This window comes from Galendromus occidentalis, unplaced genomic scaffold, assembly GCF_000255335.2.
Source record: "Galendromus occidentalis unplaced genomic scaffold, Mocc_1.1 scf7180000077212, whole genome shotgun sequence".
Taxonomy (NCBI): Eukaryota; Metazoa; Arthropoda; class Arachnida; order Mesostigmata; family Phytoseiidae; genus Galendromus; species Galendromus occidentalis.
Window position 1 is genome coordinate 141,089 of NW_003805200.1, and position 6,000 is coordinate 147,088.

At 53.9% G+C, this 6,000-nt stretch overlaps 1 pseudogene; it reads right to left on the minus strand.

Moving 5' to 3' along the window:
• LOC114827977 (uncharacterized) overlaps positions 1 to 5,648 on the minus strand; it is a 62,727-nt pseudogene extending 57,079 nt beyond the window's left edge.
• Between the last annotated feature and the right edge of the window lie 352 nt (positions 5,649 to 6,000).

Sequence of the window (6,000 nt, forward strand, 5' to 3'; positions counted from 1 at the left end):
CAGCCTCGCTACCGCAGACACCGCAGACGACAGAAACGGGTTTGAGGATCCGCGTGGAAAGGAAAGGCTTGAGAGGCGTGAATTCGAGTAATTCCGTAAAGAAGCTTGAGAAACATGATTCTCCACTGTACAATCGATCCGGGTGGATTCATGCAGATGACGCTCCATGAGCCGAGGGCAACGGGGCACGCAAGAATTACTGCGACACGAGCATGATATGTCTGCGTGGGACATTCCCTGTCGTCGAGCGAGTCGTAGTCGGGACGGTCCCAGGGAGAGGAAAATGTACCGCCTCCGCAGTTGGTCAAGTTTCCTTGTGCACCGCTTACGCAGACCCCTGAGCTCTCTTTTCCTGTTCATGGTCGAGGAACTCGCGACTAGTTAGCTCGCCCCACTACATAGATGGAGGATGGCCGGGTCCGCGAGTGGACGACAATCAAGTGGACGACATGGTCGTCGTTGGCCGAAACTTTTTTGAAGAACGGCTCATCATAATGACACACGGTCGTCCCATCCGTTCACAAAGACTTGACGAACAAGAAGCCGCCGCCGCCGCCACCGCCGCCTCGAACTTTCCAGCGTGGAAGGCAACCTTGACTGTCGCACACACTTCGCTCACTCCCGCTTCCTGGGCCGAAAACGGCGCTCGTCCGCTCGATCTCGAAACTCGCATTTCGTGCGGTGGTGGTAGCCGTCGTCGTCGTCGCCGTTGTTGTCGTTGAAGAATATCTGTGTGAGAATGGCTCGAGCGTCGAATCACCATCGACGTCGCTGCTTTAGTAGAGGCAGCTACCGTTGCTGGTGGTAGTGGTAGTAGTAGTGGTAGCAGCGGCGGCGGCAGCGTTTCAAAATTTGCAATTCAAAACAACGACGACGACGACGAACCAAGAGTCAAGAAGTCGGTGCGTATGTCTGTGGGTCTGTCCAGAAGGGTCTGGCCAAGATATCGGGCCCGCCTTCTTCTCCGTTTGCCCGTCGTTCTTCTTTGTTGTATCCTCTCCCGTCGGCCGGCCGCTCGTTGAGTCGGTGTCGACTTTTCCTCTTTATTTTTTTTGTCCTTTTTCGGTTTCAAACTCTCGCTATCAAACACTCTCGATATCTCTCCCGATTGAGCTCGGAGAGCGAGCAGGGGATTCAGTGTCGCCAACCTTTTGTGTCGTCTTTTGTGTCCCTCACCACTCCCTGAACTCCTATTTCGTCTTTTCTTCCTCCGTCTACCTTTTCCTCCTGATCCTCGGCATTGATCACGGGCAGGCTTATTTAGTGAGCTCGTGTCTTTTGTTTCGGATTCTCACGGGTTCCCCTTCGACTTAATCGAATGTCAACGAGGAATAAATATATCCTCTCTGCCGACCTCGGAACGCTTTCGTCTCCGAAGGTGCCCTTGATCAGGTTTTCCTCAGCATCATCCGGGTGAAGGATGCCGAGCGATAATTTTGCGTCATCGATAGCCCCAAATCCGCAGTGGGCTGATCTCTGCTCTGCAGAGGGGTCTATACTCCACGAGCCTGGTCTCAGAACAGAGGAGCTTAAGAATTGATGGCGGAGTCCTTCGATCGTATATATCGAATATAACATCGACAGTCCTTGTCGTGAAGCGAGCGAGCGTGCGTGCGTCGAATGTCCGAAGTTTGAATGTACTTTATTCTGTAGCATGTTTCGCCTCGGTCGGACGCAGCGACTGCGTTTGATCAGAGCTAGTCGAATGGAGCAAATCCCAGCTCTCAGATGGATGACCGCCAGAAATCGATCTGTCACGACATCTCCGCGAGAGACTTGAGAAACTCTCTGTTCGACTCACTCTGTCGGTCAGTTCGCCCTCTGTTTCGGTCAGCTGGGCCGTCGTTTCCGTTTGTGGTCGGTAAACAAGAGTCACGCCCTCCAATTCGTGTTAGCCGTCCAAGCGAGTTCTTTTCCGAGGGAGCGTCTCGCAACCACACTCGGGAAAAGCGAGCCGTTCGCCGAGCTTGTGTTTAAGACGGAGACGCCTCTCAAACTCTCCTTAGTACCCTCCCTCATCCTTCTTCGACCCCGGCAAACCGCCCCATTTTAAAGTTTGGCTTCCTCTCAATTTCTCCGAGAGATTGTAGTCCTCGCTGTCGGCGACGGTGGTCCTCCGCATGATAATGATAGATTCTTCAACCCGGGCTCGGCTTGCTATCGAAAACAGTCAAACGGTCGATCGACCGGTCGTTCGGCCGGAAAGGGCGTAGACTATGAAGGTGGCACGCAATCCGTGACACGATCCTTTCAACTTGACCAACCTCCAACTAAGGGTCATACGCCCAGTTCGCTAAATACATTGACACAGACAAAAGGGTCATAATGAACCATAGGGTAAAGAGAAAAACTCGCTAAGATCGGAGCGCATGATGATTTCCGATACCTGGTCACGCTGTTCTCTGTCAAGCATTAATGAGCTCGCAACCCATCGAAAGCATTTCCCGCAATCGACTTGAGAATTGGTTTTTCGAAAAAAATGATTCCACTCGTAGTACGCGAGATGATGACGGAGAGTCCGATCGCAAACGTCCTCTGATCGAGGGAAGTCCCGACGAGCTTTCCGAGTGTTCAGACAGAGGTCGAGATGCGTGCCATCACCCGCGTGGCTCCGTTCCGTGTACCGGTGGTATCCGTGGCGGCATCGGTGTTAGCGGCCATTCGAGCACGCTACTGAGTTTGGGTCGAACGACTGAGCAAACGGTTGACAAATATTCCGTTCGGGCGCTTTGTCTCTTTCTCCGCGTTTTCCATGCGAGTCTGCGGGGGAATCCCAGCACATCTTGTGTGGGATTTCCCCCGTCCCGGGAGCCGCTCAGCCGGACCAGCTGACTATCTCGGAGGCCGTCATGGAATCTCGGAGACTGATCCTGCTAGCCCCGCGGTGAGGGAGGGCGCCGGTCGGGTCGCTTAGCCAACTACTGCTTGACTGTTCCTTACGTGTCGGGCCTTCAATGAGCTCTCTGATAGACCTTGGTCTACCGGGCTGGAGCGTTTGGCAAGTCCGTACAGAATGGGAGCAAACTGGGGTCGGCGGGCAGGAAGTCAATTGGCACCCTTGCGGCGACCAGTGGCTGGAGCTACTTCGTACGTTCATTCGCTCGTTCGCTTGTGATCGAGCCGCCGACAGACCGAACTAGGTGGAGGTAATGAAAGCGGTCGTGGCCGCCCCAGAAACCCACCCAGCCCCGCGTTTGGTTCCAGCGTCCTTTGCGTAGCTGAGCCCCGATCGGTGGCCCGAGCCCACCTGCACCCCTTCCCCATCTGTTGGTTTGCTCTTGTACAGCTGCCGAGGTGCAAATTATTCACCACGCCACCAATACCACCACCACATCTACCGCCAGCGACAGCAAACTGGGGACCACCGCAACAACAAACGAAAGAAGTCTTTCAGCCAAATGCCTCCCCCACCGAGCTAACTTTCCACCGCAACGAACTGACTCAGCAACGTCTACTTCTTTCCGCGAGAACTCATCAGCTCAGTGGCGAACTGGTGGGGTTCAGACCCCGCAGCTGCCTGATTAGCGAATCGTTCGTTCTTCCCGATCCAAGACCAAGGGGTTTATAAAATACGAACTCCGGGAAACTAACTTCCCTCCCAACCCCCCTCCCCCTCTCCGGTACGAAGCTACCTCAAGTTTCTCTATTCCATGCTATATTCCACTATTTTCCACTGGTGTCAACACTGAGCTGGAGTTTGGACCCGGATTCGATCGGGCTGCGTAGGGCCCGTGTGTACCCTCCGAGAGTTAGAGCGAGACTTCGGGTGCGCCTATGCAAGTGAGACGATTTTGCCTTTTGCCGACTTGATAAATGTTGGCAGAATGTCTGCCGCTACTGCTCCGGTTGCCCCTCGCTTGCGGTAAAGTGGCGCCGCGGCAGTTTGAGTTGCTTGTTCTACAAACGCAATTTATGGCTTGCTCTTGGCCTTTTACAACAAGCCTACCACTGGCGGCAAGCTAAACATCCTAAACTTTTCATCCTTCCTCCATCACTCTATTGCGCGCGCGCGTGCGAAAGCCACCATTCAAATAGCTCGAGAGCGCGACATTTTACCGGGACTGTCGCATATGCAGCGAGACTCTCTGCGCTTCCCCGTAGCAGGACAAGAGGAGTCGGGTTTTCCCCCATGAGGCACGAAGATCGTGTCACAGCCCTAATGGAAGTTTGCGGACAGTTTCTGCGGTAAACTTTGTCCTTCGTTGAGCAGGCGCTCGTCGTGGCTGGAGCGGTGAGGGGCTCTCCCGCGCGCGGTCGCTATTATCGTGCATGGAATCATGAGGAGCTCACGCATCCGAAACTAATTCAACAGCTCTGCTACCCTTTGACTGATATCAATTTATGCTGGGGAGCCTGACAGAGCGGGGTAGAAGAGCTCTTAGCGGCTCTGTCGGTGTCGTGTTATGTCACCCCGACGTGACCGAAGAGACACGTACGTACATACACCGGTGTCAGTTACATAAATCGCTTAAGCGCTAATGACACATAGCTGTCTCCTGATCCGTTCTTCATCGGTTTCCACGGACTCAGGGATGTGATTCAATTCAACTCCTCGTTCAATTGTCCCAGGGAGGGGTTTCATACCTACTGGTGGAAGATCTCGATCTTCCGCCCCTTATTCGAAGACTGTGGCGAGAATTAGGAGCATGTAAACCGCTCAGTGTGCCGTCTGCCTGGAGTGCAACTCGTTCATCTTGGATCGACTCTGGATAACTCGACTGATCGATCTACTCATTTTTCGATCTGGGGCTCAATGGCTGTAACGTTTGGAGTGTTGTCCATCGAAGCATCTGACACAGCACGCCGACCGTCGACAACAGTTGCAAGCGTGGATATCAGAGAGCTCAGACCCTACTCGGCACACGCAACCGGGGTGGAGGCGGCGGACAAAAGTGCTTGCTTTGTTTTACTGCGATCCTCGTCGTCGTTCCAGAGGATTAGTTATCCTGAGAGAATCGGCTCGCAGCCGAACAGTTATACAGACACCCAGCTCGCGTTGCCTCCTAATAACAAGGATGGCGGTGTTTGATAGGGATCGTGTCATCGACAAAAGCGACCTGACGTCCGCGCCGAGGAGCGCACCACACGCTCGGGGTGTACAGGGGTTTTGTCCTGACGCCCGTCCCTACGTCCGGAAAATCTCCCGTTGCTCCCAAAGCTTATTATTTATGGCGGGAATGGCAGAGGGAGGGGGGGCAAAGGACGGAAAACAGAAACTCACCTCTTCCACTCCTTCCAACAAAGCGGAGATCGTTGAACTTGGCCACCTGATTCTTGAGAACAGCAGTTGAATTTCTGAGCTCCGCACAGTAGTTCTCGTCGTTGCCGGCACGCAGGGTCACCAGGGTTCCATCACAGACATCACTGAGTACAACAACCTTAAATGCCACTGGAAGGGTCTTGTTAGACCTCCAGTGAGACGGTAGCGACGAACAAACGACATTGGGCGCTCCGGTTCGACAGAGTTCACCGGGGTGTTCCGACAGGATCTGGTTGAGAACACGCTCGCCCGGAAGCAGTTGCGCCTCATCCAGAACCTGCGGATTCGCCCCCGACTGCGAACCGTTCGTCGTTTCTCCGTTACGTGTCGTCCGTCGTCTTCGCGGCGACGGAGACGACAACATGGGGACTATCGCCGCGGCCGACATCTCTTGCGAGATACCGTCAGACCTTCCTGTTTTTTTTTGGTTGTTGTACTGTTTTGCACGAAAATTCACCTTCGCCGCCCTCCGGCACTTCTGGAGTCGGTTTCGTTGGTTTCCTCCGGGAAAAAATTAGATTCGACCGGTTTGGCTGGTCGTCACTCTCCGATGACAAGAGGATTCCGCCACGGATGATGATGATGATGATGTTGACAACACCACCACCACCACCATCACCTTGTCAGCCGTTAGCAGGGTTGTCACCGTAGACCAATCGTCGATCGATGAACGAATGGTCGAGTCTATCGAGTGATCGATCGATCGATCAATCAATCAGTCAACCAGTCAGTCACTCAGT